The sequence below is a fragment of the Oryctolagus cuniculus genome, chromosome 1 (genome assembly GCF_051225735.1).
Source record: "Oryctolagus cuniculus isolate XC-2025 breed Fujian yellow rabbit chromosome 1, ASM5122573v1, whole genome shotgun sequence".
NCBI classification, from domain to species: Eukaryota; Metazoa; Chordata; class Mammalia; order Lagomorpha; family Leporidae; genus Oryctolagus; species Oryctolagus cuniculus.
The window spans coordinates 144157195-144181803 of record NC_142867.1 but is presented as its reverse complement, the minus strand read 5'-3'; the positions used below and the strand labels follow the sequence as shown (position 1 = coordinate 144181803).

The following is a 24609-nucleotide window of genomic DNA, read 5'->3' as shown; positions in this document are numbered from 1 at the left end:
GACTGGAAGAGGGGCAACCGGGACAGAATCCGGCGCCCTGACTGGGACTAGAACCCAGTGTGCCGGTGCCGCAGGCGGAGGATTAGCCTAGTAAGCCATGGCACTGGCCTTCCGCTGTTGATAAAATAAAACTCACACTCATCCCCTCTGGCCTCTCGCCTTGGTGGACTGACTTAGTGTCCTGCTGTCCTAACTGTTCCTTGAAGGACAAGTGTTTGTTCCCTGGAAACCCCCGAGGTCTTTGGTTTTTTCTTGTTTCTCCTGTCCCAGATCAAGATTCTGAGTATCAGAGAGACTTGATCCATAGCCCCTGTCCCCAGCTTCCTTGTTGTTGGCTTCCTTCATTGCCAATATCGCAATTGGTAAACACTGATGATGTAGCTAACTCACTGGTTTATTTCCTGTCTTATTACGGAACAAGCAGGTGCATCAGGACAGGTGCAACAATCAGCCTTCCTCAAGCCTCCACCTCCAGTGCCCCTCCCAGGTTGTGGCACCTGCAGGGGCTGTAAGAGCATTTGTTGATTGATCTGATGATTGATTGATATTGCCTGGTACATAATAGCCCTCAGTAAATAGCAGCTAGGTGGTTTTTTGTTTTTCTTACAGTAAAAGTTCCCAGCCACAAACAGGCAGGTGCGGAATACCAGATACTGCTCCCCCGTGACTTCAAAATGTGGTCACTGACTCCACTTGCTCCATGTCCCCACCCCCACCCCCCACGCTGGGATTCAGAACTACAACTCCACCCCATGCCCAATAAAATTGTTCTGATTTTATTTATTTAGTTTTCAATGAGGTTTAGTTACTTATTTATCTTAATTAATTGAGAGAGAGAGAGAGAGAGAGAGAGAGAGAGTTCCCATCCACTGGTTCACTGCTCAATTGTCTGCAATAGCCCGGGCTGGGCCAGGCAGAAGCCAGGAGCCAGGAGCCCCAGGCAGGTGTCTCCAGTGCACAGCCGCCACTGCTGCCTGCAGCAGGAAGTGGCCACAACTTGGCATCAGTTCTTGTGGAGGCCGGGGAATAACTGAAGGGGGTACAGCAGAGAAAGTGACTCGTGTGGCTCTCAGTCACAGCTCGGACTTCCCTTAGGGTCTTGACTTAGCTGCCCTCACGAAGTGGTTGTTAGCTCAGCTCTGCCTCCCCGAAATATTCGAGAGAGACTAAGATGGGGGAATGAGCCCCTCTCCTCTGAGCTGTAACTCTGACTTATTTCTATGTAACCAAGTATATTTCCAAATCAAGGCTTAATTTCTTTCTTTCTTTCTTTTTTTTTTTTTAATTTGACAAGGAGAGGTATAGACAGTGAGAGAGAGAGAGAGAGAGACAGAGAGAGACAGAGAGAGAGAGAAAGGTCTTCCTTCTGTTAGTTCACTCCCCAAATGGCTGCAACGGCCGGTGCTGCACCAGTCTGAAGCCAGGAGCCAGGTGCTTCCTCCCAGTCTCCCATGCGGGTGCAGGGCCCAAGCACTTGGGCCATCCTCCACTACCTTCCCGGGCCACAGCAGAGAGCTGGACTGGAAGAGGAGCAGCCGGGACTAGAAGCCGGCGCCCACATGAGATGCTGGTGCCGCAGGCGGAGGACATCACCTACCTGTCAAATAAATAAAAAAATTTATAATTCAGAGAGATGAAAGTAAGGAGAGCAAAACACGAGTTTATTGAAACATGTTCCCAGGAAGGAGGAAGAGGCTAGCAGAAAGAGCTTGTGGCCACCTGGAGGGGTGGTCAAGGCAAATACATTGCAAGGGCGGAGTGAGCCCGTGCAGAGGAGACTTTTGGTTTGGGACTTTGATCCCTAAGGCGTGAGAGGCGCTGGCTGCTGATGTGGCCTTGATGCTCATGACTGACAGCTGGGAGCTGCATTAACCACAAGATACATGCCACATGGGCGGTCTTGGGTGGGTCGCGGGAGAAGGCGGAGTCCCCTGTCCCTCCCCTGCATGACGGCTTCTGCGACCCCTCCTCAGTCACTCCTGTCTGTCTGATCATTGGCCAGATGGCTTACGGAAGGAGGAACATTGCTGAGTCTCTTCTAGTTACTTCCCTAGGGTCGTCCGGGTTCGATGTCCATGGCATCGTTTCAGCATAACCTTTGAGCTCTAATAATACACTTTATCAACTCAGGGATTAGAAACAGCAGCTGTTAAGAAGAGCTGCACAGACCTAACTTCTTCCAAGTGGAAAAGTTATGTACTTTAAAAAAAAAAATGAAGAAAGAGACATTGCTTATAATGAAACCCTTTGGACACTTTGATGTCTATTTAACGGAGTTAAACTTTCCCACGATGAGACAGTTCCCACTGAGTTAAAGCAGATAGAAGTGTTTACCTCCACATCGGTGTCGTCTTGCTCTTTCCTTGGAGAGCCATCCACAGAGATTTAGACAGCTATAGAAATGTCTTTGCCACAGGGAAACATATTGGAAGATAAACCAGACCCTGCCTAGCATTAAAATCAAGTGATGTGATATATCGTAGGGTGAGCGATTTTAAACACTTCTGTTAGGTCAGGCTCATTTTCTAGCCTAAGATGAAAATCCAAACATCACTAAGCCAATGTATAAGGATTGCTATACAAAACATATGTGAATAACATTATTTTTGGGAGAGATTATGGGCAGGCCCTTTCTTGTAAATATAATTATCTGGGATTATGGTTCAATTCCTGGCACTGTCAGTGAGGTTTAGGAGCTTTCCAGGGGCTGGGAGCTTTTGCTCTCTGTGGGCTGTAGCTCCGTTTTGATGGAGAGTGACAAGACAGGAAGCAAATGGGAGTGGGGATTTTTTTTTTAACTCTTCTTCCAGGTGTGAGATGCTTCCATAAGATCAGCATACAAAGACTCCTTCCCAGAGAAGGAAAAGTGATCAAAAATGAGCAAAACATTTGCAAATGTAGCCAAAAACTTGATCCGCATAGGCTTTGTGCACTGAAGTTCACTTCTGTTCCACAAGGTGGTGGTAAATAAGTTCTTAAGGGGCCATGTGCATCAGAGGCAAGGAGGGGGAAAGGCGGGCTGAAAGCCTAGGCTGCAGGGACTGACGCTGGTGAATCTAGGGGAGACGCCTTTGGCCTTGGTCATGGGCAACACCCTGGGCAGATCCCTCCGCAACCCCCAGGAGGGCAAGGAAGACAGAGGATGCCGTGTGGACAGCCTGCCCGCCCGCCGGGAGCATCCCACGTCCAACTGCAGCGGGACGAGGGTCTCGAGACAGGCAGTGCATGATTTCTCTCTGCTGCAGCTGGGATGTTGTATTGAAGGCAGAGAGTACACAGGCCAATCCTGTTGGTTTTTAAGGCCAAAAATAGAAGTTGATCATGAAGAAATTAAGGAGCACAGAGCTTAGAGTGAGTGGTTAGAGGATGGTCCAATGACCGTAACATGAGCTCACCTAGACAGAGAAATTCGTGTACAAGTCAGAAACAGAATAGTCAAATAGTTAGATTAGAACTCTGTAAGATGTCAGTCTTTTTGGCTCTGTACATGGTCTGGATAAGTAGAAGCAGATGATGACATCATGTTATGTTTTCCGACTCCACGGATGCTAGAACAGAAGAAACAGGCAAGATTTGGGTTAGATGCAGAGATACTTCTATTTCTTTACTTGAAAGTCAGAGTTACACAAAGAGAGAGAAGGAGAGGCAGAGAGAGAGGTCTTCCATCCGCTGCTTAACTCTCCAGTTGGTCGCAACAGCCAGAGCTGGGCTGATATGAAGCCTGGAGCCAGGAGCTTCTTCCAGGTCTCCCATGCAGCTGCAGGGGCCCAAGGACTTGGGCCAGGAAGCCGATCCAAGTCCACTGTGTAGGTGGCAGGACCCCAGTTACTGGAACCATCACCACTGCCTCCCAGGGTCGGTGTTAGCAGGGAGCCATTGTGAAATGGGATGCAGGTGTGTTAACTGCTGGGCTGAATGCTTGTCCTTCATCCATTCTTATGTCATCTGCTAGAGATGGAACTGACAGTGGGAAACTGAAGCCCCGGCGCCAGTCTTCAAGCTGTAGCTCTGGCATGGAATCTCTGTTGGATTAGAAAATGTACCCCCTTAGGGAAGGTGCAGCTTCACGGGTGGTACCCGGATTGGCAGGAAGAGCAAGGGCTCCCCCCACCTTCCTTCCCTCCCTCCCTTCTTCCCTTCATTCATTTTTTAGATTTACTCCATTATTGAAAGCAAGAGTAATAAAGAGGCCGGCGCCGCGGCTCACTAGGCTAATCCTCCGCCTTGCGGCGCCAGCACACCGGGTTCTAGTCCCGGTCGGGGCACTGGATTCTGTCCCGGTTGCCCCTCTTCCAGGCCAGCTCTCTGTTGTGGCCCGGGAGTGCAGTGGAGGATGGCACAAGTGCTTGGGCCCTGCACCCCCTGGGAGACCAGGAGAAGCACCTGGCTCCTGGCTTCAGATCAGCGCGGTGTGCCGGCCACAGCGTGCCGGCCACGGCGGCCATTGGAGGGTGAACCAACGGCAAAGGAAGACCTTTCTCTCTGTCTCTCTCTCTCACTGTCCACTCTGCCGGTAAAAAAAAAAAAAAAAAAAAAAAAAAGTACCCACAGCTGTGCTCCTCCTGTGCCCACTGGGAAGCCTGGGTGAGAGGCAGCTGATCGGTGTTTTATTAGATCAGACAGATTCGCGTGGAGACCTTGACTCACTGATTGGAAGCGCTCAGGGTAGCAGGGGGAGGCAGAGGCTGCTTCCTCCCTGCCACCGGGATCAGAGAGATGGCTCAGCAAGGGGTTAGAGAGAATGGCTGCTTGCTTCCAAGAGCTTGCACAGCACCCTGGCAGTGAGCGGCCAGCCTGTGGGCTCTCTCACTTTGCAGGTTTGGTCCGTGGAAAACTTGCAGGTGGAGCTGTGTCTTTTCTTCCTTCTACATCTTCTCTTGTCACCAAGCCTGCGAGGCTGGGCATGCCAGAATAGGTCCTTGGTTACTACCTAGAGGTTGCTGCCGAAGCCCAGGTTGCTCTTAACAAGACAGGAGCCTAAGGTACAAGTTGGTTACTCAATAGGTTCCAGAGGGGTCGGCACTGCGGCGCAGCAGGTAAAGCTGCCACCTGCAGTGCCGACATCCCATATGAGCGCCGGTTCAAGTCCTGGCTGCTCCACTTCCGATCCAGTTCTCTTCTATGGCCTGGGAAAGCAGGAGAAGATGGCCCAAGTGCTTGGGCCCCTGCACCTGTGTGGGAGACCCAGAAGAAGCTCCTGCTTCAGATCGGTGCAGCTCTGGCTGTTGTGGCCAATTGGTGAGTGAACCAGCAGATGGAAGGCCTTTCTCTCTCTCTCTCTACCTCTCTCTCTCTCTCTGTGGCTCTAATTTCAAATAAATAAATAAATAAATAAATAAATAAATAAATCTTAAAAAAACATAGGTTCCAGAAAAACTCTACTTTGTAAGAGGCAGACTTAGGCCACCTAGGGTCTCATTTTCAGTTGTTTCGCAATGCAACTGTGAAAACAAAATGAGCCTGAATTGTGAAGGAGACATCTGTCCCCCCCCACCCCCCACCCCGGCCCATGATAAAGTCTCATAGCTCTCACCAACGGCTTTTGCTTCCATGCTCCCACTCTCTTAGTTTTTGTATTTTTGGGGGCAGCTCATGGATTATATCTGGATCATTTAAGTCCTCCAACAGGCATGGTTTCCTGGTTGTTTAATTTAAGTTTGATTTAATCTAAGTTTGGGGTTGTTTATTCAACTTTCTTGGGGAAGATGAGTGAACAGGTGACAAGGCACTAATGGAAGGATTCTCTGACAGAGAGAAATTCTACACCAGTAGCCGTGCAGCAAGTATGACCCACTGTGCCCTGGCTTCTGAATTCCGACACACAGACTTTTTACTGCATGTACGATTCACTCATGGGTCAATAGACTCCTGCCTCTATAAAATTTTTATAGCTGTCTTATGACAATCTGACCCTGAGTCCCTTACAGAAGTCCAGGCATCCAGAAATGTCTTCAGACAAGGAGGTTCGCTCACTGGGGCCACCCCCAGGAGGGCAGATCAAAAGCAGTTAGCAGGAATGTCTGTTGGGGCAAGTGTTACTTAGATTTGAGCTTGGCCTTGTGAAGAAAGAAGTTCATCATTTGGGCAGTGTTTCCAAGTCAGTATTGTTTATTTATCTCAGTTGGTGCAACACTCCTAGGGATAATGTGGTCTGGTGTTCTGTCAGTGATGATAGTAGGAAAAGACCAATTACTTATCCACTGGCTCAGAGCCTTCTACTCTGCACTGTTTCTGGGAGATGAACCCTGGTATTGAGGTCAGTTGACCTAATGACATATTAGGCTGCTGGTTCCCCCACATAAAAGCAACACTCACTAAATTGTATATGTATGTTGTTAGGTCAATTCTTTTCGGACTGAGCCCTTATAAACGCTGGAGGTTTGCACCGATTCTGTGCAAAATGCAGCTTTCTCGTCCTAGTTTGGAGCACACTATCGGGCATGCTGAAGGGGCTATTGCAGCAGAGTGAGTCAGTGGAGGAATGAGCGGAATGACCCCCGTGCCTTTGGGGTTCACTGAGCCCTGTACCGTGTGGAGCCTGCTGTGTTGAGCCTGCTGTGTTGCTGTCTAGTCTCATCCAAACCGCAGACAGCTTCGAAGGCTGAAGCGTTTAGCCTCACTCATTTGGGGAAGTCACTGGGCTCCAGAAACACTGTTGATGGCTTAACCTTCCAGTGGTCAATGAGCATCTCCATGGTCACCTCTTTTTTTTTTTTTTTTTTGCCCATCCAAAGGCTTACGAATCAGGAAATGTATGCACTGAACAGATCTCCTCTTTTTTCCTTGGAGTGTAGGGGGAAAGATGGAGGAGGACCGGCGTACACAGCCTAGCATGTTTTTGTTAGACTCACTCCCTGGTTCTTCCTGGGGCAGCTCTCATTTCTCTCATGTCTGTGTGCATGGGCCATTGTCACGGCATGGTCACCTGCAGACCCAGGACCTGGAACCTGGCCAGGCATCGGTAGAGCTCACCCAACTCATCCTAAAACAACAGGATCAAACAGCTGCAGAGAGAGACAGAGAGAGAGAGAGAGAGGGAGAGAGAGAGAGAGAGAGAGAGAATGCTTCCATTTACGGGTTCACTCTTCCAATGCCGGCCATGACCAATGGCTTGAAACTGGGAGCCAGGAACTCAGCCTTAGGTCTCTCACATAGGTGACAGGAAACCCAATGACTTGAGCCATCACTGATGCCTCCGACTGTGACCAATAGTGAGAAGCTGAAGTCAGGAGCTGGAGCTGGGGGCTGAACCCAGGTACTCTGATGGGGGAAGCGGGCATGTTAACCACTGGATCAAATGCTCATATATGAGAAATTTTAATATACAAAAGCTTATATGCCAAAGTGCCAGGCATAATTTAAAATGATTTACCTATGTTAACACATTTAATCGTCATAAAAATCCCTAGAGGTGATTTTAGTTATGAATCCTATGTTATAGATGGGGAAGCTGAGTGGATAAAGAGATTGAGGGAGCTGTCCAAATCAGGGGGGTGGTGGTGGCACTGAGATTTCAATGCAGACATTCTGTGCCCAGGGATTGTGTCTTCATCCAGGAGCCTGCACTGCCTTCCAGGCTACGATGCTGCCAGTGTGCACGGGTATCCAGGAAAAGGAGCTCACATAGCGTGCAATCCGTTAAAGAAAATGATAGGTTCTTGGCCCCGTGTCTTTCCCAGACTGGGAGCAAACGTCTGGGATTCAGTTTGGGAATGTGGGTGGATGAATGGAAGCCATCTAGCACACCAGCACTCTGCAATCTTATCTCTGCTTGATTTCCTATCTCGTCACTCACACCGCACATGAAATGCTTATCTAGGCTTCTCTGTCTCCAGACACTTACACAAAAGCACTTGACTTAATGGCATCGAGTGATCCATCTTGGTACAGGAGTCTTATCACAAGTATTCCGAGATGATTTCTATCGTGTTTCCTGTAGAGCAGCGATGGAGACAGTTCCATAGCTAATTCTCGTTCCCATGTAACTTCCCGGGCATATGGGAGGCGTGCACGTCTAGACAGTGATCCCACGAGCTGCCCACGAGATGGAACTTGGAGATAAAGCATCATGAGACTGAATCACTGATTCAGTTCCAGAGGAACCCGCTTAGCATTCTCTTTTTTATTCCTAACTTTCACTTCGCTTACCATTTGCGAAAGTTAGTGTGTGCTTGTTGTTGCGAAGGAAGCACTATAAAGTCATACAAGAGTTAATTACTTCCCTCAGCGTGCACACACTCACACACACAATTCTCTTCCTTCTCAAATAAGCAATGGCAATGGCTCAATATTTCCTTCTATACTTTTTTTACTATCCTAGTGAAAAAACACACAAATATAGATGTATACAGTATTACACATTGTGTGCAATGTATTGTTTTAATTTAGTAGATATTTAAGGGAAGTGTTAGGTCCACAGGAAAATTGAGCATAAGGTAGAGAGAATTCTCATCCATCTGTCCTGTCTCATGCACACAGCCTGTTGCATTAAGGACATTCCCCAGCAGTGTGCATTTGGTATCACTGATGAATCTACACTGACAGGTTGTGAGCACCCCCAACATCCACAGCGAACAGGAAGGCTTGCGCCTGGGGTCCTGCATCCTATGGGCTCTGACAACATATAATGCCGTGTATCCTCTGTTATGTTACCACACAGAGTGGTTTCACTGCCCTAGACACTCACTGTGCTCTGTCCATTCATCCCTTTTCTCCGTAACCCCTAACCTTCCTACTGTCTTCATAATTTGGCCTTTTCAACGATGTCATATAGTGGGAATCATACAGTGAGTAGCTTTTGCAGGTTGCTTTTTTCACTTTGTAATATGCATTGAAATTTCCTCCATATTTTTTTTTTCATGGCTTGACAATTCATTCTCTTTTTCACACCGAATAACATTCTGCTGTCTGGATGTGCCACAGTTTATTTATCCATTCAGCTGCTTTAGGTTGTCTCAAAATTTTGGCACTTCAGAGCAAAGACACTGTAAACATCCATGGGCAAACTTGTGGGCACATGTAATTTTTTTGTATCCTTTTGGATGAATACTAAGGAGTATGATTGCTGGATTGTGTGCTAAGAGTAGGTTTTGTTTGTAAGAAACCAGTTCTCCTCCAAAGCAGCTGTAGTGTTTTGCATTCCCACCAGGAATGAGTGAGTGTACCACATGCTCACCAGTGTTGTGGAGTTGGGACTATTCTAACAGGTGTTCCAATACATTCATCTGAAACTCTCCCATGACTTATGACGGCGAGCATCTTTTCATTTGCTTATTTGCCATCTAATATTGTCTTTGGTGAGGTATCTGCTGAGGTCTTTGACTCTTTCAATAACTTCTATTTCCTTGCTGTTGAATTTTAAGGATTCTTCCTAATTTTGGATAACAGTCTGTGATCAGGTATGACAGGTGCAAATCTTTTCTCCCAGTTTGTGGCTTATCTGTTATGTTCTGCACAGAGTCTTTCACAAGGCAGAAGTTTTAGATTTTAATGAAGCTCAGCTTAGCAATTTGTTTTCCATGGATTGTGCCTTGAGTGTTGCATCTCATAACCATTTGTTGAGAGGACTCTCTTTGCTGCACTCCACTGTCTTTGCCCCTTCATTGACGATTATTTGAGGATATTTATGTGGATCTGTTTCTGGGCTTGCTAGTATGTTCCATCGATCTACTTGTCTTTCACTGAATGTCCACTGTTTTGATTCCTGTAGTTTCATACTTAGTCTTGAAATAGAATATTTACATCTATGATTTTTCTTTTGCTTCAGTATTTTGTAAGCCACTCTGGGTCTTTTTTCTCAATATATAAACTTTAGGAACAGTTTTTCAATATTCACAAAATAACTTGCGGACATTTTGATTGGGAGTGCATTGGCTATATAGTTCATTTAGAAAGAACTTGTATCTTGACAATATTGTGTCTTCCTATCCATGAACATAGAATATCTTTCTATTTATTTAGTTCTTATTTATTTATTTAATTAATTTATTTGAAAGAGAGGTGGAGAGAGAGGGAGATACACACACTTGTACACACACACACACACACACACACACTCAAAGGCTTTCCATCTGTGGATTTACTCCCCAAATGTTTCCAACAACTGGGACTGTGCCCGGCCAAATCTGGAGCCAGGAATTCCATCCAGGTCTCCCTATTAGGGTCCGAGTACTCAAGCCATTCTCTGCTGTCTTCCTGAAGCATTTGCAAGAATCTGGGTCAAAAACAAAGTGGCTGGGACTTGAGCTGGTGCTGTGATGTGGGATGCAGACATTGCAAGTGGTGCCTCGACAGACTGCATCACAATACTTGCCCGCTCTGTATTTTCTGTCTCGACAGATTTCCTGGCTGTAGTCATTTTATTTGAATGGAATCATAATAGGTGGTCTTTTATGACCCATCTCATTTCACTTTGTATGATGTTTCCAGGGTTCCTTCATGCTGTATCAGTTTTTCATTCCTTTTTATGGGTGAACAATGCTCTGTTTTGTGAACATATGACATTTTGCTTATCTGTGTATCTGTTGATACACGTTGGTTTAAATTTGGGCTACAGTGAAAAAGTTGCTGTAAACATCCATATACACACTTTTCTGTGGACATAGAGTTTCTTTTCTTAAAAATAAATTTCTCTCTATTTTTTTAAAAAAACAAGAGTCATTCATTTATTTGAAAGGTGAAGTGACAGAGAAGAGAGGGAAGGAGGGGGGGAAAGAGAGAGAGAGAGAGACTGAGAGGGAGACTGGTTCACTCCTCAAATGCTTGCAATAACCAGAACTGGGTCAAGCAGAGCCAGGAGCCAGGAGTTCCATATGGATCTCCCACGTGGGTGACAGTACTAAACAAAATACTTGAATCAGGGTTTTATTTGTTGTGCAGACTGGATATGAAGCAGAGGTGGAACTCAAATCTCAGCACTCTGATATGGGATGTGGGTGACCCAAGTAAATGGCTTTACCTATTGTGTCATACTGCCCACCCCAGTATGGACCTATGTTGTCATTTCTTTTAGATGTATACCTGGGAGTGGAGTTCCTGGGTCATTTGATTTAATGTTTTCAGGAGTTTTCAGCCTGACTTCCAGAGCACCATTTTTTTCTTCTTATCAGCAGTGTATGAGTGGTTCCAATTTCTCTGCATCTCCACCAACACTTGTCACTATCTGACTTTTTGATTCTAGCCATCTTAATAGGTGTGAAGTGGTATCTGATTATGGTTTTGATTTGCATTTCCCTAATGACAAGACTGTGCTCATTGGACTGACATATATCTTCCTTGTATTTATTTGAGAGAGAGAGAGAGAGAGAGAGAGAGAGCAAGTGAGCAAAAGAAGTCCCATCTGGGGCCGGCGCCGCGGCTCAATAGGCTAATCCTCTGCCTTGCGGGGCTGGCACCCTGGGTTCTAGTCCTGGTCGGGGCGCTGGATTCTGTCCTGGTTGCCCCTCTTCCAGGCCAGCTCTCTGCTGTGGCCCGGGAGTGCAGTGGAGGATGGCCCAAGTCCTTGGGCCCTGCACCCCATGGGAGACCAGGAGAAGCACCTGGCTCCTGCCTTCGGATCAGCGCGGTATGCCAGCTGCAGCACGCCGGCCGTGGCGGCCATTGGAGGGTGAACCAACAGCAAAGGAAGACCTTTCTGTCTCTCTCACTGTCCACTCTGCCTGTCAAAAAAAAAAAAAAAATCCCATCTGATGGCTTAGGACAGACAAAAACCAGGAGCAAGGAATTCAATCCAAGTCTCCCATGTGGGTGGCAAGGACCCAACTGTTTGAGCCATCAGTCGCTCCTTCCCCGGGTGCATGTTAGCAGGAAGTTTGACTTAGGAGTGGAGCCAGGACTCAAACTCAGGCACAGGATGAAGCATCTCAACCGGCAGGTTACCCATCAGGCTGAATGCCCACCCTTGCCCATATTTTAATTGAATTGCAATAACATTTTTGTATCTGTGAAGGGGTTCTAGGATGCTCCCCCCAACTCTGTCAATGCCGGTTTCCAAAATATGTGATCTCATATATGATATATGACAGCAAACTTTTTGTCTTCTAATTATTGAGCTGTAAGAGCTTAAAAATATTTTCGGTAGGAGTCTCTTTGCAGGTCTACACAGCTCCCTATCTGCTGTTGGTCTCCGTGTGGTAGTTCCCACTGCCTCTGTTCTTGAGGGCCATGTGCATGTGGCACCCAGGGAATCCAGAACAAAGAGCCCTGAATGAGAGCAGAGAGCAGGAATGCCCTTAGCCAACATTCAAGAGTGTGTCGCGCCTGTTTTCTCACCCTGATAAACCCACAGCGATAAAGCCAGAACTGGTCTTTTTCAGAAGCTACGTGGTGCTGGGGAACTGCTTGGCGGGCAATGGATTACTGTCCAAACCTCTTAGCTAATTAGTGCGAAACACCAATCACCTTGATGGAATGAGACTTGACAGTAACATGAGAAGTCACATCAGATGTCTCAGAACCTGTGCCGTGAGCTGGGGAGGCTGCTTGTTGCTTTTTGAGGTTCAACGCTGGTCACCTCCCGGTTGGGAGTAATCGTTTCCATTGAGTGCAATTACTGTCTTCATGGGAAAACACAAGGATACTTTACATAGCGAGGTGTTTTCTGGAGTTCTGCATGGCAAGTCGATCCTAGAATGAGATTTTAGTGGATTTCCGTGATAAGAAAAGTCTGAATTAGCAAGGGAGATAGTTAACGCTGCCAAAGGAGAAAATAATACTCCCTACCCCAAAAAGTCTCCCAACAAACCCTTGAGATCCTTAATACACATGCTTCATCTGAACTGGTGTCTGATGCCCGTATTCCAAGGGCATTCCTCATTCCTTTGGAAAAGTGCCTTGTAGTATAAGCTGTCTTTCATTTCAAGGGAATGTCGTGTAACCGTAATTGGTAGATGATAAATTTAGTAGCAGCCCTCATTCGTTCAGAAATTGAGATATTCAGTCTCTGGCAGTAAGAGTATTTTTTTAATTTTTTTTTTTGACAGGCAGAGTGGACAGTGAGAGAGAGAGACAGAGAGAAAGGTCTTCCTTTGCCGTTGGTTCACCCTCCAATGGCCGCCGCGGCTGGCGTGCTGCGGCCGGCGTGCTGCAGCCGGCACACCGCGCTGATCCGAAGCCAGGAGCCAGGTACTTATTCTGGTCTCCCATGGGGTGCAGGGCCCAAGCACTTGGGCCATCCTCCACTGCACTCCCTGGCCACAGCAGAGAGCTGGACTGGAAGAGGGGCAACCGGGACAGAATCCGGCGCCCCGACTGGGACTAGAACCCGGTGTGCTGGCGCCGCAAGGCGGAGGAGGATTAGCCTAGTGAGCGGCGGTGCCGGCCAAGTATTTGTTTTTAATGTGCTGATCTTGGTAACTTTAAAATCACCCACCCTAAGGGGGATCCACTCCCAGGGGAGTCTTCATAGTGGTTGGATGGTACATGCATCATGTAGATGAGCTGCCAAGTTGAGAGCTGGCTGGGAGCGTGAGGGTGGTGCTGACTGTGACAATGATGGTGAGGTTAGAGGAGAAAGGCCTCTGAGCCAAAGCAAGGCCTCCCGGGACACAGCTGCGACCTTCAGTGCAGGCCACAGGGGCATCGCATGGGTTCCCTCTGACAGCTTCCCTTTGGCTGGGCAAAAGCAGGGATGGAGGAGTCACACAAACCTGGATCAGACTCCAGGGTCCACCTGGCATCAGCTGCATGGTGCAGGAGAAGCTACCTGACATCGCTGAGTCTTCGTTTTCCATCTGTGGAGGTAGGAGGCTGCTTCCTCTCGCAGGCGTATTGCAAGGAATAACTGGGGATGTATCTATAAACTGCTCACTCCAGTATCTGCTCCAAGGTAGGCACTTCCCACAAGTCACTTCCTTCCTCTTTTTTTTTTCTTAAAGATTTATTTATTTATTTGAAAGGCAGAGTTAGAGAGAGAGAGAGAGAGAGAGGGGTCTTCTATTCACTGGTTTACTCTCCAGATGGCTACAATGGGAGGCATTGTGCAGATCTGAAGCCAGGAGCCAGGAGCTTCTCCTGGTCTCCCATGCGGGTGCAGGATCCCAAGCACTTGGGCCATCTTCCACTGCTTTCCCAGGCCATAGCAGAGAGCTGGATAGAAAGTGGAACAGCCGGGACTCGAACTGGTGCCTATATGGGATGCTGGCACTGCAGGTGGAGAGTTTACCCACTATGCCACAGCGCTGGTCCCTTTATCTTTTTAATTTCTGTCCTTTTTCTTCTCACCAAACTGCTACCTTCCCATTCTGGGCCTACCCAGCCCTGGGTTCTGGGGGACAGTCTGCTGGATATGTTTATGAAGAAGTGCTGTGCCCCAAAGGAGGCAGCAGGTGATGGCTCAGGGATCTGGGGCCCTGTCACCCATGTGGGAGAGCAGGATTGAGAGGACTGAGTTTCTGGCTCCAGGTTTTGGTCTGATCCAGCCCACGCTGTTGTGTGGTGGGGACCTTTGGGGAGTGAAGCAGCAGGTGGGAGATCTCTCTCTCTTTCCTTCTGCCTCTGTCTCTCAGCCTTTCAAATACATAAAAGGCAAATTACCGTTATCAAGGGTGGGGAGATGGTTTATGGTTCTGTCGGGAAAGAATCTGGTCATCCGCCCCATTGGGCCTCAAAAGAATGTTAACTCGGTGTCAAGTGAGCCAAAAAATGAAATACTAAGACGCCGTGTAAGTCTCCAGGGCTCACTTTGGGCCAGACCTGGTTCCAGTCCATCTGAGTGTCAGCCAGACGACCGGAGCTGCCGAGGCTGTCCCTGACCTTGGTCTTGTCTCCGTAGGGCTTAACTTTTAAAGCCAGAGTCTGGCTGATCAAGGGCCCTGTCAGGGCCTGGAGCTTCTTGGCCCCAGCTCACCAGGTTCACAGGAGACGGTCACTGTAGCTTCCACAAAGAGCTCCAGCCATTTTCTAAACTCGGGGTGAAACCCTGGCCAGGACACAGACACCTGGGAGAGATCTTTCCAGAACAACCCTTTCAGAAGGCCGTCTGCTTTCAGTAGGGGAGGAACGGGGGAAGGGAGGGACTCACAGACCATTTATGCGACTGTGGATATTTGGTCGAGCCCTTGACAGAAAATTAATGAAAGATTTTGTTTTCTAAGACTTGGAAGGTTTCTCTGGCAAGCCCGTGTTACAGTTCCAGCCTCTTTTGAATCACTGGGATTTTTAAATCCTGCTGACATATTTTAAAACATTAATTATTTAAATATTTGAAAGGCAGAGAGAGGCAGATCTTTCATCTGCCAGTTCACTCCCCAAATGCCTGCAACAGCTGGGGCTGGGCCAGCCTGAAGCCAGGAGCCAGGAACTCCCTCCAGATCTCCCATGTGGGTGGCAGAGACCCAGGTACTTGGGCTGTCACCGGATGCCTCCCAGGCCACATATAAGCAGGAAGTTGGGTCTGGATGTGGAGTTGTAACTCCAACATGGAATGCAGGTGTCTTTAACCACGGCCCCAAACATGTGCTTCTCCTTCTTTATGTATTTGCAAGTCAGAGTTACAGAGAGAGAGAGAGAGAGAGAGAGCTCTTTCATTCGCTGGTTCACTCCCCAGATGGCCACAATGGTCAGGGCTGGGCCAGGACAAAGCCAGGAGCCAGGAGCTTCCTCTGGATCTCCCACGTGGGTGGCAGAGACCCATGCACTAGGGCAATTTTCTGCTGCTATCCCAGGCCATAGCAGAGAGCTGGATCGGAAGTGGAGCATCTGGGACTCGAACAAGAGCCCACATGGGATGCCGGCACTGCAGAAGATGGCTTTGCTCGCTACACCACAGCGCTGGCCCTGAAATTTTTTTTTTAAAGAAGGTTAACTGACTTATGCTTTAGAGTCACCACGGCATAGCATTCAAGACCTATCTGTTTTTTAATTCATAGAAATATACTCTCAGACACAACACGGGCATACACTCATGCTTCAAAATAACTGCTGAGAATCCTACAGTCTTTGTGGGATTTTGTGAGAAGTCAGTGTTGAGTTCTTGCATCCCATGTCATCAACAGTCCGGGAATTGTGATAAAGCCATGTAGAACCGAGGACACAGAAATGCGGGTGACAGGACCAAGCCATCTTCCCTGGTAGGGAAAGGAAGCAGCAAGGGCATTGTCTTGGGCTTCTCGTGGGGGAGGAAGCAGACCCCAGGACTCAGAGTGGGGACTTGGTGGGACTCCTTGCACCTGCCAGGGCAGTGAGCTGTCGCTGCCATCTCCGGCATGATTTACTAACTCTAACGAAGTTAGCCACAGAGGTGGGGGAGGTTGTAATTACTTCATTTTACAAATGGGGGATGGAGAGATAAATAGGTTAAGTGCTTTGCCTCAGGCGTGCTGAGGTTCCTCCGTGAGAGTGAGGGAGCTGGAGGACCTGGCCTCCCCAGCCCTGCTGGCCACCCAGCCCTGGGCAGCCTTTTCTCCTGCCCTGCAGAAGCCAGCACTGTCCCGAGAAAACCAAGTCTGGGTCCCCACTAGGATAGAGGCCAAGAATTGCATCCCCAGCAACTTAATCCCTAGACTAAATGCCTCCCATAACCTTCTTTAAAAAGGAAAAAATAGCTACACATTTTTTTAGTTGTATGTACACACACAGGCATACGTGTGCAACTGTGGAATAAAATTTTAGATGTATGCTTCTGTGTTTTTAAAATGCAAAATTTTTTTAAAAGCCTATTTGCATTCTACAAATGGCTCACAAGAACCACATTTGGAAGACATGCTACATTACTTTGTGTGTTTAAAGGATTCAGAATGGGGGCCGGCGCCACGTCTCACTAAGCTAATCCTCCGCCTGTGGCGCTGGCACCCCAGGTTCTAGTCCCGGTCGGGGCACCGGATTCTGTCCCGGTTGCTCCTCTTCCAGTCCAGCTCTCTGCTGTGGCCCGGGAGTGCAGTGGAGGATGGCCCAAGTGCTTGGGCCCTGCACCCGCATGGGAGACCAGGAGGAAGCTTCGGGTTGGCGCAGCGTGCCAGCCGTAGCAGCTATTTGAGGTTGAACCAAGGAAGGAAGACCTTTCTCTCTGTCTCTCTCTCACTGTCTAACTCTGCCTGTCCAAAAAAAAAAAAAAAAAAAATTCAGAATGGGAAGGTCAAAGTTGAATGACGTGGCGTAGGTATTCTCATCCGTCATCTGAGGTCTTTCCATGGGGATGCACACCCGGTAGGCATTCAAGAAGAAGCCGTGGCTATTCACAGCTGATTACCCAGGTCAGAAAGGCGGTGGGCACCCTTTCCCCGTAACTACTTAGATAATCATCCGACTGGACTTTGCCAAAGACATGGCTGCATCCCGCCTTCAAGCTCAAACAAAGGGTTTCTCTCATCATCCTCTTCTAGGATTTCCCAGGGTGTTGCTTTAAAATGCAAAGCTGAGAGTTGAGGAAACTATGAGAAGACATAAAATCATACAGAGAAGGCAATTGCAATCTAGATCATTGATTCAAGACGTGAGCAATTGGACCCTCACGTGATGCATCCTAATCCCAGAAGCCTCAGACCTCAGCGCTGGTTAATCGTCCTGGAATTTTCAGGCTAAGGAGTAAAGAGAACTACATGTAAAGAGAAACTTACTAATCAATCTCGTTTATCTATCAGTTTGTTAGTGCTTAGGCTTGGGGTCAACTTCGGGAAGGGACACAGGCAGAGAGGAAGCGGGCTTTAAAAAGAAAAAAGGAAAACAGGGCTGTATCGTAGATCCAGGGTTAAAGAGCAGCCCCCAATCAACGGGCTGGAACCTACAACAGGGACCACACGTGGGCAGACTAACGGGAGGAGAATGATGGTGAGGACTTGGCATGCATGCCCCTGAGGCAGAGGCCCAGGAAACCAATCTAGAAGCTTCTCTTTACAGGTGCTTCTGGAAAGACCAGACTGTAATTGCCCTGTTCCGGAGCTAGAACCCAAAGAGAGAGAGGCCCGAGTTTATAATTTAAATGTCTTCTTTGTTGCTCTGAGCTGTGTTTTCCTCAAACCATCAACAATAGTTAACAAAAAGTCAGAACTACCCCAGAAGGTGATAACAAAACAATGTGAGTAGCATTTTCTCCATCCCACCTATACTTCGATGAGTGGAGGTTAGAATTTCAGTGGTCTGGGCCGGCACCGCGGCTCACTAGGCTAATCCTCCGCCTGCGGCGCTGGCACCCCGGGTTCTAGTCCCGGTTGGGGCACCGGATTCAGTCCCAGCTGCTCCTCTTCCAGTCCAGCTCTCTGCTGTGGCCAGGGAGTGCAGTGGAGGATGGCCGCAGTGCTTGGGCCCTGTACCCGTATGGGAGACCAGGAGAAGCACCTGGCTCCTGCCTTCGGATCGGCACAGTGCCAGCCGCAGCGGCCATTTGGGGGGTGAACCAATGGAAGGAAGACCTTTCTCTCTCTCTCTCTCTCTCCCTCTCTCACTGTCTAACTCTGCCTGTCAAAAAAAAAAAAAAAAAAAAAAAAGAGAGAGAGAGAGAGAGAGAGAATTTCAGTGGTCTCTGCTTTTTCCTCTTTCCCTGAACTCCCAATCTGGTGAGTAACGTTCATTTTCATCTTCTCTTGACGTGTTCTGGTTAAGTCCACGGATGTTGACATCACATTTCACAAGCTCATACATTTATGGTAAAAAAATTTTAAGTCCACGACTTTTATATATGCATGGATAGCTCAGAAAATTCCTTTAAGAATAAATTCTGGAAAGCCACTGCCCATGACATAGGCATCCTATATGGGTGCTGGTTCAAGTCCTGGCTGCTCCACTTCTGATCCAGCTCTTTGCTATGGCTTGGGAAAGCAGTGGGAGATGGCCCAAGTCCTTGGGCCCCTGCACCCACGTGGGAGACCTGGAAGAAGCTCCTGGCTCCTGGCATCAGCCCAGCCATTGTGGCCATTTGGGCAGTGAACCATCAGGTGGAAGACCTCTGTCTCTGTCTCTCCTTCCCTCTCTGTAACTCTTCCAAATAAATAAATCAATCTGAAAAAAAATTCCACTGACATTTATTCATTTTTGCCTTGCAATTTTATTTCAATAAAAATAATCTTACTACGTCCTTTCTCACTGGGTCTGATGTGGGCTCAGGAGCTCACTGGTCTTAGTTAGGACTTCCGGGTGGTTGCTGAGTGTGCTGCTCCATAGTTCGCGTTTCCCCCTTTGCTCTGGCTGTTTCTGCACCCAGCATCGGGGGCTCACCTGCCTGTGGGCCGTCCGCCCCACGCATCCTCAGGGAACATTCTGGATGCTGGCTCACTTCAGAGCTGTAGATCGCTGGGTAGGGGAGCTACTCCAGTTTCCGTGTTGCTAGAACTCCTAGTAGGATCACAAGCTGCAGGGAAAGAGGCTTTGCTGAGTGCTCATCCATGCACAGCCTTGGAAGTAGCTGTTTCTATCTGGCAAGAGATAACTGCTGGCAGAGGTTCTGTCTTGGGATGTTGGTGCATCGCTGGGTAGCAGTGACATCTCAGTGGCCAGGGAATTGATCAGAGCTCTCGGGTACTTGGGGGAGGAGGGGCGAGGAGGGATCACATGGTAACAGGAGCCCTGGGGCTGCTAAACTGAGAAAGAGAAACTGAGAAGAGAAAGCTCTTCCTTTGCCGTTGGTTCACCCTCCAATGGCCGCCGCGGTCAGCGCACTGCGCTGATCCGAAGCCAGGAGCCAGGTGCTTCTCCTGGTCTCCCATGGGGTGCAGGGCCCAAGCACTTGGACCATCCTCCACTGCACTCCCGGGCCACAGCAGAGAGCTGGCCTGGAAGAGGGGCAACCGGGACAGAATCCGGCGCCCAGAGCAGCTGGGACTTGAACTGACACTCACATGTGATGCCGGCACTGCAGGTGGAGGCTTAGCCTGCTACACCAAAGCACTGGCCCCTCAATACTCTTAACACTAGTGTGGCAGGCACAGACTGATGTTTTTATTTTTGGAAAATGACATATGTAAAGCTTATATTTGGCTTATAAAAATACAAATATCATGTTTTCTCTGATTTGTGGTAGCTAATATATAGAGTAAAAATAATATATAAGAGTGAACTTGACACCTTGAGCTTTGATTATTGTTTATAGCCCTTGTCTATACTCCTGAAGAACAATGGTTTTTCTTTTCTTTTTTTTTTAAAGATTTATTTATTTACTTGAGAGGCAGAGTTACAGAGAGGCAGAGCCTGAGAGAGAGAGAGAGAGAGAGAGAGATCTTGCATCCATTAGTCCACTCCCCAAGCAGCTGCAATGGCCGGGGCTGGGCCAATCCGAAGCCAGGAGCCAGGAGCTTCCTCTGGGTCTCCCAAGCAGGTACGGGGCCCAAGGACTTGGGCCATCTTCCACTGCTTTCCATAGCAGGGAGCTGGATCAGAAGTGCAGCAGCCGGGACTGGAACCATTGCACTGCAGGTGGCAGCCTTACCCACTATGCCACAGCACTAGCCCTGGCACAATGGTTTTCCTACCTAGTACTTGTTGAATTCTTTATTTAGGGGAGTATTAAGCTTGTGATTATAAAGTATATTGCAATTATGTTATTGCAAAAAATTGAACGAAAAATAAGAAAGGAAGCAGCAGGGAAGGTAGGAGTGAGGTAGGGAGGGTGAGAAGTATCATGTTCTGAAATTTGTATGCAAGAAATACATGGAACCTGCTTCCTTTATATAAACAAATACACATAAATCAATAAATAAAAGTTCGTGGCAATAAAATATAATTTTAAAGCCTAAAAAAAAGGGTGGGGGAGGTGGCTTATTCAGAGGTGCTGGGACTTGGCTTGGGTTCTACAAACTCCAACCTCCAGGGCTCAGCCCCAGCTCTGCCTGTCCTGCCCCTACCCCATCGCACCCTGCAGCTGTCCAGTCCAGGATGGATGGATATTGGGTCCTCCGCTCAGTATTTGCCCTGCCACCTGCTGCCCCTTCTGTGGGCCTTGGAGCAGGAAGCTTCAGGCTCTGTGACTCCCTACCAGTCAAGGTCTGCACCCACCCACTCGGGGGCCGTGCGCCCTCCGCAGCCGGTGCAGGTCTGCAGGGCGCTGACGCCCTGCTCTCAGGGGTCTTTTGTCTGTGGCTCCTTCCTCAGGAAGCTGGCACAAGGACAGAGGCTGCAACGGATGAGGCGTGCACACTGCTTTCTTTCTTAAAAGGATTAAATTTTCTACTTTCGACTGTGTTCCTCCCCCACCCCCCCAAAGAAAGGAATTGTTGAAAATCACAATATAAACTCCTTGGGAAGATATGTATCAACAGCCCCTGTGATGGCAGGGAGAAAGATTGACAGATAAACATGCCTCCTCATTAACGGATTAGCCTGTCTCCTGAAATCTGGGCGGGAGGGGATGACTTCTGTGCTGACTTGTTTATGACACAGTTATTTGTTGTCATTTCGCCGGGAACAGCTCTCAAGTGGCAACACTGTGCCACTTTCCGTAGCTAAGCCTCGCAGGGGAGTGGGAAGCCGGGAGTACGTGCCTGCAAGGTTCCTGGTGGCTCCAATCCAGATGGCCTCTCTCTCTCTCCGGGGCCGGTGGCCTTCTCCTTCCTCCTCCGTCCCTCGTTTCTCGCTGGAGGGAGCCAGCTTCAGCTTGCGGGCTTGCCTGGCAGAGATCTGTGTTGGGTAGAGGAGAAGGGTCGCTTTTATTGGACGATTGAGTCTTTCCCTGCCCAAGCCACTGTGACTGTGGACGGAGTAAATGCAGCAGCTTTGGAAGACAGAGAACTTAGCTCTGGGACTATGCAGACAGCAGTCTCAGGTGTGCCTTTTCCTCTGGCCCTTTCTCCCTTGCTCTTAAGTTTCCACAGAGGCACAGACCATCTGGTTGGAACATCCTGAGGGTGGGCTTCATAGAGACCTCCAACCTCCTTTCCCTCCTTTCTCTCTCTTCATTCCAGCTCCCAAATAAGCCAACAGTACCCACATCCATGGATCACACTCTGTCTTTTAGGAAGCCGGATTAAGACAGAATCCTTGAAAAGGTTTCCTTGGCAGCATATTTGAATAGAAAACAATTCAAAACACCCAAGACAGGAACTCTTGGAGTGCATATACACATCTGTTGACTAATTGACCTATTCTTTCTGGAGTGAAATCTGGCAACTGGGCCTTAAAAAACAAATACCATAAAATCTCAATGGGAACTCACTTATCTGGGCATCCACCTTGAAAAACTTCAGAAGGAAGGGAGGTGGGTGGGCCAGGGACATTTGGCGACTCTTTGCCTCTCAAATAAATCATTTTTTTCTGTCTTTTGAATCTGCCCGATAAAGACCTTGGACAGGTGCAAGATCTTGGATACTTTTACATATTATCCAGAGATTCCAAAGTATCAACCCCTTTGGAAGCAAATGAGTTCTCCGTATTGGTGAATGTAAATCACTCCAAGAATCCAACTTCTAGTTTGTAATCAGGTCATCCTCTGTAGAACAAGGGTTAACTCTCTAAGGCACAAACAGGCTTGCAAATTCACGAATGCAATCCATGCGCCCCCAGAGAAAAATCAGGGAACAATCAGATCCAGGAGCAGAAGAAAGGTTGCTGGAGAGAGAAACGCAATCTAAAGACGCAAAGGGCACTCAGCACCTGCCCGCTGGCAAAACCTGGAGGCTTGATTCTCACTGGCGGTGGAGACAAGGGACTGGGGTGTCTCCTTCTCTGCTGGTGAGAGGTGGAGGGTGCACCCCTTTTCAGGAACCAATCTGGCGACAACTATTGAGAGTGCCCATATAAGGTTCCCACTGCTCTTCCACTCCTGGGAATTGTTCCCTCAGCGTTGTTCAAAGGAGTTCTTTGTAGCACTATTCGTAGAGCAAAATGACGGTCATTGGCTGATTTAAAATCAGCACAAACTTGCTGATAACCTGTATCTCTATGAGGATCCACCCAAAAGTCTGTGGAAAAATGGAACCAAAAGATACGCTTATTTTGGTGCAATGCTTTTGGAAATCTGTGCACAGCTTTCTGTGGTACGTATCCACCACATCTGTTTGAAGACCTCTCGTACGCTGCTGTCGAGAATGAATGAGTGAATTTGGGTTGATGGACTTGAAAGAGCTTCCACAAAGCGCTGACTGTCTGAGACCTACTTCCCTGGTCCTGAGACTCTCGGACTTGGGCTGAGCCACACTGCTGGCATCTCAGGGCCTCCCGCCTGCTAGCAGGATGTCCCAGGCACTGCCCAGTTGCCACAAAAGCGATCGGTCTGGCTCTCTAGAGAACCCTGGCTTGTTCACTCTGTAAGGAGGAGAAAAGGACCCGGAGGGAACTGACAACAAAAAGAAATAAGAGCTTCCCAATGAAAAACAAACAAGCGAGACTAAGAGATAGCATCTAGCTATGCACACACGGGTGATTAGACCGGAAAGAGGCATGAGAAAGGGGGGTAGCACAAAAGCCTCAGGAGTGCTTATATTTTTGGAGGAGAGGAACAGAGTCTGGGGTGGATGCAGTCTGCAACAGGGGTAGCCGCACACTTCTAGTGGTTGCTCTGGATGGCGCTTACAATAATTCAGCAAGATTTGCATTTGTGCCGTTGATTGCATCTGTATTATATTTTGCTTTACAACGAAACTGTCAAAACACCCTAGTAAATACGATACAATCAATCTGTGCACTTAGAAAAATTATATACACGCGTGTACAAAAACAAACGCTTGAATGGGAAACAGCGGCTGAGCGTGAGTACATAAAATTACCCCTGGGAGCTAAAGAGAATGTTCCAGTGCGAGGTGGAGGCTCTCCCTCTCCAGTTCCAGAGGCCTGAAGGCGCCGGGCTCGGCAGCCTTCCCACCTGACTCTGTCCAGACAGATGAAGGCAGGAAGGATTACTTCTGATCGTGCCCGCTGGACGTGTGACTCACATTCTGCGGGGTAATTATTTTTGACATTTGACAGTTCTAGGCACAACCTTTTGCAGCTCTGCAATCTTGGCAGGGCCTTTATTTTTGAAGCTTTCATATTTTCCCTTAAGTAACCAAGCGCTCTCAGGATACTTCTTTGGGCGCCTTGTTCAAAGGAAAGGTAGAGCTTTTTGGAGAGTCACAGACCCAGAGGGAAGCTTAACATTTCAGGGAAGACTTCATCCCTTAGCAACAACAGCAAAAACAATAACAAGGAAAGAGTGATCCGTAGGAGAATTTTACCCAATAAGCCCCCATGTGTGCCACTGGGCTCACAATCATTCCAAACAGGAACTGGGTGCAACTTTCTTCCCAAATCTGTCCCCCAGCGGCCACCCACGCTGCTAACATTCCATCCTGACACAGGTGAGTTCTTTGGGGAGTTTCAAACGTAAATATCTCTAGGAGAAGCAGCTCCCCATGCATACTGGGGTGGAAAGAATGCATAGAGAAAGGATTCTGAACCAGACTGGAGAGAGGACAGGATCTTTGTAAAGAAAAGCCAATTGCCAGGAAGACAAACGCCCAGAACTTTCCCAAGCAGGCAATACAAAGGTGTGAGTGCTTTGTAGGGCTGTCTATGATAGTTTTATTCATCAGATTCTTTTGGTTTCGAGTGACAGAAAACCCAGCTTGGCTGTGCTCATGGGGAATCTGTTGGCTTATCTAATTTTTTTTTTTTTTTTTGACAGGCAGAGTGGACAGTGAGAGAGAGAGACAAAGGTCTTCCTTTGCAGTTGGTTCACCCTCCAATGGCCGCCATGGCCGGCGCGCTGCGGCT

General features: G+C 48.2%; 1 long non-coding RNA gene across 2 annotated transcripts in view; it reads left to right on the top strand.

The window, feature by feature from the left end:
- Positions 1-24609, top strand: part of LOC108176703 (uncharacterized) — a 109945-nt gene that overhangs the window by 65547 nt on the left and 19789 nt on the right. Inside the window, exon 1 of one of the 2 annotated variants that reach the window (XR_011379166.2) lies at positions 24065-24194. The exons of the other annotated variant lie outside the window; for it this stretch is intronic. This is a non-coding gene — a long non-coding RNA (uncharacterized LOC108176703). Of the gene's footprint in view, positions 1-24064; positions 24195-24609 lie in introns of those variants that run through there. 2 annotated transcript variants of the gene reach the window in all.